This window comes from Mustela nivalis, assembly GCF_964662115.1.
Source record: "Mustela nivalis genome assembly, chromosome: 18".
Classification (NCBI taxonomy): domain Eukaryota; kingdom Metazoa; phylum Chordata; class Mammalia; order Carnivora; family Mustelidae; genus Mustela; species Mustela nivalis.
The window spans coordinates 45,369,724-45,379,696 of record NC_139037.1 but is presented as its reverse complement, the minus strand read 5'-3'; positions in this window follow the sequence as shown (position 1 = coordinate 45,379,696).

Genomic DNA, 9,973 nt, shown 5'->3' with positions numbered 1-9,973 from the left:
CTGGGCGTCGGGGTGAGTGAGGGCTGGTGCTAGGGCCCACGGGGCGCTGCTTAAGGTTGGCCTTGGGGAGGGCAGCGGACACAGATAGGGACGATTACAGAAGCTGCCCCTTTGGGGTGGCGGGGCCACAAGTCGGGGCTCGCACACCTCCACGCTGGGCTTGCTGCTCTTCAACTCTGGCTTTTGTTTCTTTCCCCTGTCGTTTCTTCTGGTTCCACTTCGTGGATCATTTTAGCAACTGCCGGGGTTGATAGGACGACTTCCGGTTATGGAACTTGAGAGCGCTGGGTAACTCCTTGCTGTGGGGTGATGTAGAAACAGGAATAGCTCACCTAAACCTGAGACGCTCACTGGCGTGAGCCAAGTCATGGGTCGCTGTTGCTCTTTACAGATGTCTAGAGGGGAGCGCCCTGCCCAAGGTGTCACCCTGCCAGGAGCCTCGTCCCTCAACCCCTGCCCTGTGCTGTCTCAAGACCTTTCGGAAAGATGAGGGTGGGGTCCTAGGAGAGAGGTTTGGGGTTTTCTAGAGTTATTTACGTGCTTGTGTTCCTCCCACCGTGTCAGCTTGCTGCAGGAAGCATTTGCAGCTTTGGGGTGCCCTGGCCTCGAGAGTCACACTGTGTCCTGCCACCATCTGCTGGCTGGACCAGACCAGATACCTCCCGAGCCTCCCAGCTGCTCCAGGGCCACAGGGTCCCTGCCATTTGATTTGGCGACGCCCCCACACCAACCGCCATGTCTGTGACCCACAGCAGTGCGTCTCTTTTCCTCTGGTTGTATCAGATATTTTTGAGCTTACTACATTCACGTGGTTCAAAATGCAAAAGATACAAAAGGCTTTATGGTGACAAGTTCCTGAGTTTCCTAGCCCCCCAGACCTCTTCTCAGAGGCCACCAGTATGGCCAGTGTCTTGAGGAATCCTAGAGATGTGTTTATGGGGTGTGTGCTGTGTGTGTGTGCATGTGCGCACGTGTGTACACACACACACGCACGCACACACGCACCCCTACAGGCATACGGGCAGGAGACGATAGAGTAACACACGTCTATTTACTAAACCATCCCTTTCCAGAAGGGAATTTGGGTGGCTTGCAGTGTCGTGCTGTCACAGGCAGTGCGGCAGTGGACAGAAAACCTTGTCACACGTGGGGTCCGTCAGGGGTGAATATGAAGAATTCCAACCATATCGCTTCAGTGCAGATACTGATGCTAGGCCGATAGCAGATCTGAAGCAGGCTTTCCCGAAATCACTGGCATTCTTCTGATGAGTGATTCAGACACTTGTCGCCCCATTCCAGAAAGGCCTTCAGAGCCATGGGACTCTTCCAGCTGGAAACCCCTGGAGGAAGCAAGTAGGGAATGCTGAGAGCTAACACTGACCACATCTTTGTGCTAAGAAGTACGAAATAAGTGCTCCGTGAAGTTAACAGACTCCCCAAGTCCTCAGGGAAAGGGCAGCAGCATGAGGGTCAGGGACTTCCTATTGTCATCCCGTGAATAGATGTGCACTGGAGGTACAGCGGGCCTGGGGCTCATGGTAAGTCACCGAGCCAGAGCTGAGCCAGCCTGGGGGGATGGTTCTGTTTGGGTGGTGGTCTTGGAATGAGGTCATCTCCTCTGGTAGCTCACCCCAGGAGATGCAAAAGCAAGACGGGAACTTTGGGTAACTGGCAGGCAGCCCCACTGCCCCCTTCCTCCTGTGTCACAGCCTGTGCCTCCCAGATGGACCAGGCATTGGGCGGCGGCAGACTCGATCCCTCCTTTCCCTCCTTTGGGGATCAGAGCTGACTGGTTTGGGGCGTACTGCCCCTGTACCTGCCTGTGAAGACCCAACGTTCCCCTACACTGAGCTTTACTCACCTTGTGAATGCTGGGCCCTCTGCAGCCTTCACCAAACAGGCCAACCCTGACCTAGCTAGGGAGTGGTGGGACCAGGTTTGATGTCAGGACCAGGAGCCTCACCTTTTTTACATTTGTGTTTTAAGACTTAATCTTTTCTTAGAACAGACTTCATTTTGCAGGACCGTTTTAGACCTACAGAAGAATGGAGAAGTACACTTAAGATGGAACTCCCTTACACCCCATGCCCAGTTTCCCCTCTTATGAGCGTCTTGGTAGTGGGATTCATTCGTTAACAATGAATGAACCAATCTTGATACCATGAATGTGAAAGCCCATAGTTACTCAGATTTCCTTAACTTCTTCCCCAGTTTTAGTATCTTTTTTCTGTTCTAGGATCCCACGTAACATTTGTGTTGTCTCAACATTTGCGTAGACCCAAATGGAGCTGTCATGCCTCCTTAGGCCCCTCTTGCTTGTGGCCATCTTTGATGACCTTGAGAGTTTTGAAGAATACTAGGCAGGTCTGTTAGCGATTGTCCTTCCATTGGGATTTGTCTGTCTCATTCGTAGACCAGGGTTACATGTAATTCAGAGGAAGAGCTCAGAGGTAAAGTGGCATTTGACCACATGGTTTCTAGGGTCCATACTGTCCACTGGATGGATTGCTGTTGATCTAACCTTCATCACATGGCTTGACTGCCTACTGCTTACCAGATGTCTCCACTGTCAAGTTCCTCTCCCTTTCCGTACTGACCTCTCCGAACGGAAGTCAGTCACTTCGTGCAGTCCGTACGTGAGGAGCCTGGGGCGTATGTTCCACCTCCTTGAGGGCAAAGTACCAACGTAAATTAGAAATAAATTCTTCTGCAAGGGAGATGTTTCTCTTTTCTCTATTAACTTAATCATTTTCTTTTAATCGGTATGGACTCGTGGGCATCTGTTTTACATTTTGGGTTATAGAATCCAGTCCTACTTGATTTATTTTGTTGTTCACATTATTCTAGCTTTGGTATTTGGGACCTCTTGAAGTTGGCTCCTGGGTCCTTTGACTTCCATCATTGGGTGGTGGGGGTTTTTGTTTGTGTTTTTATTTCTAATATTGTACTCTGTGTCTCCTGGCACTGTAGATACTCCAGGCTCATCTGTATACATCCTAGAGTTCTAGAGTCCCCCGTTTCTCCAAGGAGCTCCAGCTTCTTTTTATTTAGAATGGTAACTGAGAATCGAAACCCAGATCTAGGCACGAGACGTGCCAACTGCCACTGGGCAACACCTCCTTTTTGTTTTATTTTTTATTTATCTATTTTTTCTTTCTTTTTTTTTTTTTAAAGATTTTATTTATTTATTTGACAGAGATTACAAGTAGGCAGAGAGGCAGGCAGAGAGAGAGAGGAGGAAGCAGGCTCCCTGCTGAGCAGAGATCCCGATGTGGGACTCGATCCCAGGACCCCGAGATCATGACCCGAGCCGAAGGCAGCGGCTCAACCCACCGAGCCACCCAGGCGCCCCTATTTATTTTTTTTTAAAGATTTTTTTATTTATTGTCAGAGAGAGAGCACAAGCAGGCAGAGTCACAGGCAGAAGCAGAGAGGGAAAGCAGGCTCCCTGCTGGACAAGGAGCCTGATGCGGGACTCGATCCCAGGACCCTGGGATCATGACCTGAGCAGAAGGCAGCAGCTTAACCGACTGAGCCACCCAGGCATCCCTGTTTTATTTTATTTTTTTAAGATTTTATTTATTTATTTGACAGAAAGAGATCACAAGTAGGTAGAGAGGCAGGCAGAGGGAGAGGAGGAAGCAGGCTCCCCGCTGAGCAGAGAGCCCGATGAGGGGCTCGATCCCAGGACCCTGGGATCATGACCTGAGCTGAAGGCAGAGGCTTTAACACACTGAGCCACCCAGGTGCCCCAGCACCTCCTTTTTAAAAAATGCAATCTTACTATGGAACCCCATTACATAGCGCATGTTCAAAATAGGAAAGCCAGAATGTATTAGTGCACATCTCTGTGTTTATTTGGGGTCAATTCATGCAACCTGTAAAAAAATTCCAAGGTCTAAAAAGACATAAACAACAAGACTTTTGTGCCCAGGAGACTGGCAAAACATTTAATGTTTTCTCCAGTGTTGGGGAAGACTTGGGGTGATGGGAGTGTGGTACCCTGCTCTGGGAGGGGCAGTTGGTATCAACCATTTTGCAAAATAATTTGGTAGGTTGGAGTATAATTGAAGATGTGACACTCCCCAGCCCAGCCATTACTGATCTGGGGAAACTTAACATGTGCATACAGAGACATGTCTGTAGGAGTGTTCGTAGGATTGCTGCTCGTAATAGCATTAACTTGGAAGCTACCCAGATGTCCCTCAACTGGAGAGTGGACGCATCAGGGCCTAGTTGTTGCAATTACCTAACTTAAAACAGGTTACCTCAAAACTGACCGGCTCGAATCAGTAGTTACTACCTCTTACAGTTCTGGGGGTTGACTGGGCTCAGTTAGACTGCGTCACTTGGGGGCTCTCTCGTGTGGTTGCAGTAAGATATCGGCTGGGGCCAGTGTCCTCTTGAAAGCTTCCCCAGTCGTTTGGTGGTTATCAACCCCGGCACTTAGCTCAGACCTCACCTTGGGCTGTCAGCCAGAATGCCTACATACGGCTTCTCCACACCGCCTGGGCTTCCTTGCAACACCGTGGCTGGGTTCCAATTGCGCACTGCTCAAGAGAGCCAAGGAAGACACTATTGCCTATTCTAGGCTATTGTTGGAAGTCACATTGCTTCACTTCTGCCCAGATGCAAGGGGAAGGGACCCTAGACCCTGCCTCTCAAAGACAGGAGTGTCATTGTCTCCGGGGAGGAAGAGCATGGGGGACGAGAGATGGATTTGTGGCGATTTCGGCAAATTACCCATCAATATTGGACATGCTGTACCATGTACCATGCGGTATGTTAGACATCAATGAAAATGAACTAGCACTGCATGTATCAATATGAGTAAAGCAAAAACATTCAGTGCACAAAGCAAATCGCAGAAGAAAGTGTGTAGTTTTAAAATACACAAGCTATTTACCACTTAAATATTTATTAAGAATTTCATCACTTTGGGGCTCCTGGGTGGCTCAGTGGGATAAGGCCTCTGCCTTCGGCTTGGGTCGTGGTCCCAGGGTCCTGGGATCGAGCCCCATATTGGGCTCTCTGCTTGGCGGGGAGCCTGCTTCCTCTTCTCTCTCTGCCTGCCTCTTTGTCTACTTGTGATCTCTCTCTGTCAAATAATTAAATAGAATCCTAAAAAAAATTAAAAAGAAAAAGAATTTCATCACTTTACTATTTAAAATGTAGTATATGTCTGAAATGTACAGGGATGGTACACTCCAAATGTGGGATAAGGGTTCCTCTGGGCTGGGGGGTGGAGGTGCGATTGGAGAGGGCATGAAGAGATTCCACAGACTAGGAATGGAGGGGGGTGCACAACTCTTGATCGCCGGGTTGTGAGTTTGAACCCCATGCTGGGTGCAGAGGTTACTTAAAAATAAAATCTTAAAAAACAACAACAACAGTATAGGCATGGTTTTTAAAGCTGGGCAGTGGACACAAAGGTGTTCATTGTATTATTCCTTATGCTTTTTTGGTATCTCTTAACAATTAAAAACAATTTTCTTCTACTCTGGGTCATCCAGTCCTTTCCAGAAGCAACTGGTGTCACTTGGGTTGTATGTGTCTTTCCAGCAATATTCATTTACAAACATAACTATATTTTCCCACTCAGATGGTAACATATATGGTAGTTTTGTGCTTTGTTTTTTTGGCTTAATATATCCCGGAGGTCATTTTTTATCAGTACTTAATGATCTTCTTTTAAAAAAGCATATTGGGGCACCTGGGTGGCTCAGTAGTTAAGCGGCTGCCTTTGGCTCAGGTCATGGTCCCAAGGTCCTGGGATCGAGCCCCGCAACGAGCTCCTTGCTCAGCAGGAAGCCTTCTTATCCCTTTCCCACTGCTGTTCCCTCTCTCACTGTGTCTCTCTCTGTCAAATCAATAAATAAAATCTTTAAAAAAATGCACATAGACATACAAACTTTATTGAGATATAATTCAGTGGCTTTTAGTTATTCACAGAGTTGTGCGTCTATCACTAGACTTTAGGATTTTTTTCATTACCCCAGAGAGAAACCCCCTCCCCCTGAACTGTCATTCCCCAAGTCCTCCCATAGAGTCTGCCCCCCATTCCAAGCCCTGGGCAACCACAAACCTGTCTCTATAGATTTTGCCTTTTCTAAACATGTCATATGGATGGAGTCATACAGTACGTGGCCTTCTGTGTCTGGGTCCTTTCACTTAGCAGTTTTTGAGTTTTGTCTATGTTATACCATAGATCTTCCATAGTACTTTGTTTTTCCAAAATTGTTAAATAATGTTGCAATGTACGGATTTTTTACATTTTGTTTATCAAGATGATGGACATGTAGGTGGTTCCCATTTTTTGGCCATTATGAATAAGCATTGCTCTGAACACTCGTGTACAGGAGATTATATGGACATGTTTTCAGTTTTCTTGGGTCTATACCTTGGAGTTGAATTGTAGGGCTGTACGTTGATTTTATTTTAACTCTTCGAGGAACTGCTGGACTGTGTTCCAAAGGGCTTTGCCACTGTCCATTTCCACCGGCGGTGTACGAGGGTTCTAATTTCTCCACACACTCACCCCCGCGTTGTCTTTTTGATTGTGGCCATCCTAGTGGATGTGAAATGACATAATTTTCTTTTGGCTTTGATTCTCATTTCCCCGGTGGCCAGTGACATTAAATGCCTTTTAATAAAAGTGCTTCTTTGAAAGAGCTTCCTTTTCAAGTAGCTGCCTGGTGTCCCCTTGTGTGGATGTATCTTAGGTATGGAACCAGTCTCACTGGGGAACCTAGTGGTTTCCAGATCCTTCTATCACAGACAGTGCCTCTTGCATCCACAACATTTTGCTTATGCATGGACATATCTGTAGGGTAGATACCTAGGAGTTAAATTACAGGGGGAAAGGGAAATGTTTTATAAGTTTGAATTTATGTTACAAGTAAATATTGAGAATACTCAGATTTATTTGAAGAATATTCTAATTTTTCCACCCAGTTAACAGCTAGCAGATTCACCTCAGAATCAGCAGCCTCTTGATTTCTGGATTTTATTTTGGTTAAGCCTTGCATAATTCAAGATTGGCTTTGGCATAGACTTGATTAGCAAGTTGAGGCAGGGGTTCAGAGCCCATAAACCTACATTCGTTGTTCCAGAGCTTTTCCCTAAAGCTTCCTTTTTTGCCCCCTCACATTTAGTGCTGTGCTTCCTCCGAAATGACCAGTATAGGGTCATATATATCGTTGCCACTGTTTGGCCTTCTTGATGGTCTTTTTGTTGTTAAAATGCCATGACTCTGGCTGTGTGGTCTTGGGTGGGTTACTCAGCCTCTCTGTGCTTGTTTCTTCTACAATAAAATGGGAGTAATAGTAGTATCTACTTCATAGGATGATTGGGAAGGGCTTCACAATGCCTGGTACAGCGTTGTCATCTCATTTTATCCCTGAAATTGATAATTTGCAGGGAAGATCTTTAGCTCCAACACTTAACTCTTTCATGACATTCTTATGGGCTACAAAAAAAAAAAAACAACTTTCTGGGTAACTGTTTATTTTAATATAAATGTAAACTTCAGGCACCTGGTGACTCCCTCAGTTAGGCTTCCTACTCCTGGTTCTGACTCAGGTGGTGATCTCAGGGTTGTGAGATCCAGCCTTGCATTAGGCTCTGCCCTGAGGGTGGAGCCTGCTTGGGATTCTCCCTCTCCCTCTGCCCGACCCACCCCCCTGTGCAAAGAGTATAATTGTAAACTAGAAAAGTTGCAAGAATGGTACAAGGGGTTTCTCACATCTGAGATCATGACCTGAACCAAATAAGAGTCTGACGCTCAACTGGCTGAGGCACCCCTGATTTCTGTATATTATTCAGTCCGTACTTCAATTTCTTCAGTTCTCACAATAGTGTTCCTTATGGCCATTCTCTGCTCCCCCCCAACTCCCAGCTCACAGTCCAATTCTGGATCGTGCTTTGCATTCAGGTGTCACATCAGTTTCTTTATTCGCAGTGAACGTTTAAGTAACCGGCCCTTGCCCGGGGTGGGTTCCAGCCTGAGTATCGGCGGGGATGACCAGCTCACGTTGCGCCATCTTGTGGCAAGATCAGGAATAGTTTATAAACCATTCCGCTGAGTGGCTGTGAAAGGATTCCCTTCATGAGGACCTAAAAAAAAACTAGGTGGTATTCATATTATCTCAATTTTTCCTTTTATTTATTTCTTTTTTAAAAAAGATTTTTATTTATTTATTTGACAGCAAGAGAGGGAATACAAGCAGGGGGAGGGAGAGGGAGAAGCAGGCTTCCCACTGAGCAGAAGGCAGTCGCTTAACAACTTAGCCACCCAGGCGCCCCTCAATTTTTCTTAATATTGTAGGAAACTCTGTTTTAAGTATTTCACGGTTTTAAATCCATATGCTTCAGCAGAAAATGAGATTTTCTGTTTCTCAAATCTGGGCCCACACATGTAAGGTCCAGTGCTTTGTTTAAAAGTGGGGGCTTGGCCTGAGACACGTGTGGGAATGGATCTAGCCGCCACAACATTCTGGCAGTGTGGGATTTGGTGAGAGGCTTCTCCTCCTGTGTTTATTTCTGCAAAATAAGTCTTACAGAGCCTTCTACCCGCAGGATTGTTTAACAAGGTCATGGATATAGTTCCTAGCGATGTGCCTGACATGTGGGAACTCACTAATAAATGTTAAGAGATTATTATTATTTGTTCAACTTTTTGTGAGTGGACAAGTACAGACGAAGTAAAATTCACCCCAGTAGCTTTTAAAAATATATATTTTATTTATTTATTATTTGAGAGAGAGAGAGAGAGTGAGAGCATGAGCAGTGTGGGGAGAGGGAGAGGGAGAAACAGACTCCCCGCTGAGCAGGGAACCCAGTGCGAGGCTCCCAGGAGCCCAGAGACCGTGATATGAGCTGAGGTCAGACACTTAATGGACAGAGCCACCCAGGCATCCCTGAATGTGCTTTTGACTAAGAAGGTTAAGATTACTAGGGTGGGGGGCACCTGGGTGACTCTGTTAGTTAAGCATCTGCCTTCAGCTCAGGTCATGATCTCTGGGTCCTGGGATCGAGCCCCATCCTTTGTCAAGCTCCCTGCTCAGCGAGGAGTCTGCTTCTCCCTCTGCCTCTCCCCACCGCTTGTGCTTGCTCTCTCAAATAAATAAGATCTTAGAAAACACAAACAAACAAAACCACATTCAGTCAACAACTATTTATTGACACCCCCCCCCCAAGTCCTAACTATGTGCCAGGCATTGTTCTAGGGGTGGGAATACAGTGGTGCCTACCCAAGACAAGGTCTTCACCCTCACCAGCAATTTATATTCTGGTTTGGGGGAAGACAGCTGCAAAGGGGCATCAACAACAAAAATACTCTTTAGAGTTAAGTGCTAAGTAGGGGAGAAGGAGAAGCAGGCTTGCTGCTGAATAGGGAGCCTGATGCAGGGCTTGATCCCAGGACCCTGGGATCATGACCTGAGCCAAAGGCAGATGCTTAATGACTGAGCCATCCAGGTGCCCCTAATGAGGTGAGATTTGAACTCAGTTCTGAAAGACAAGAAAGAGCCAGTCCTGCAAAGATCAAGATCAAGGAGGTAAATAGTCCAGGGAAAAGGAACAAACAGCAAGAGAAACAGCTCCAAGGTGGTAAGAAGCTTGTAGTTTTGGGAGGGGCAGAGGTTAGTGTGTCCAGAATGTGGAGGTCAAGGGCAAGAGGAGCTTGAGATGAAGTTAGATAAGCAGGGGCAGCTCCCCGTGGGGCCCTGAAGGCTATGATGAGGCCTTTAGCTTTTATTCTGCATGTGATAGGAAGCCATCTATGTATTCAGAGCAGATGGAAAAAGGGTTTGTTCTTATCAAGAGCAGAAAAAGCTTCATTTCAAGGTCCGCCTACAAGTGCATTAGCTTCGCGTGACCACTTACGCATTTGGGAATCTCTGATGTGTTAAAAAGTTGAATGTGCACGACGCATGGTGTCTTCCATTTACAGTTTTTGGAACAGAAACATATT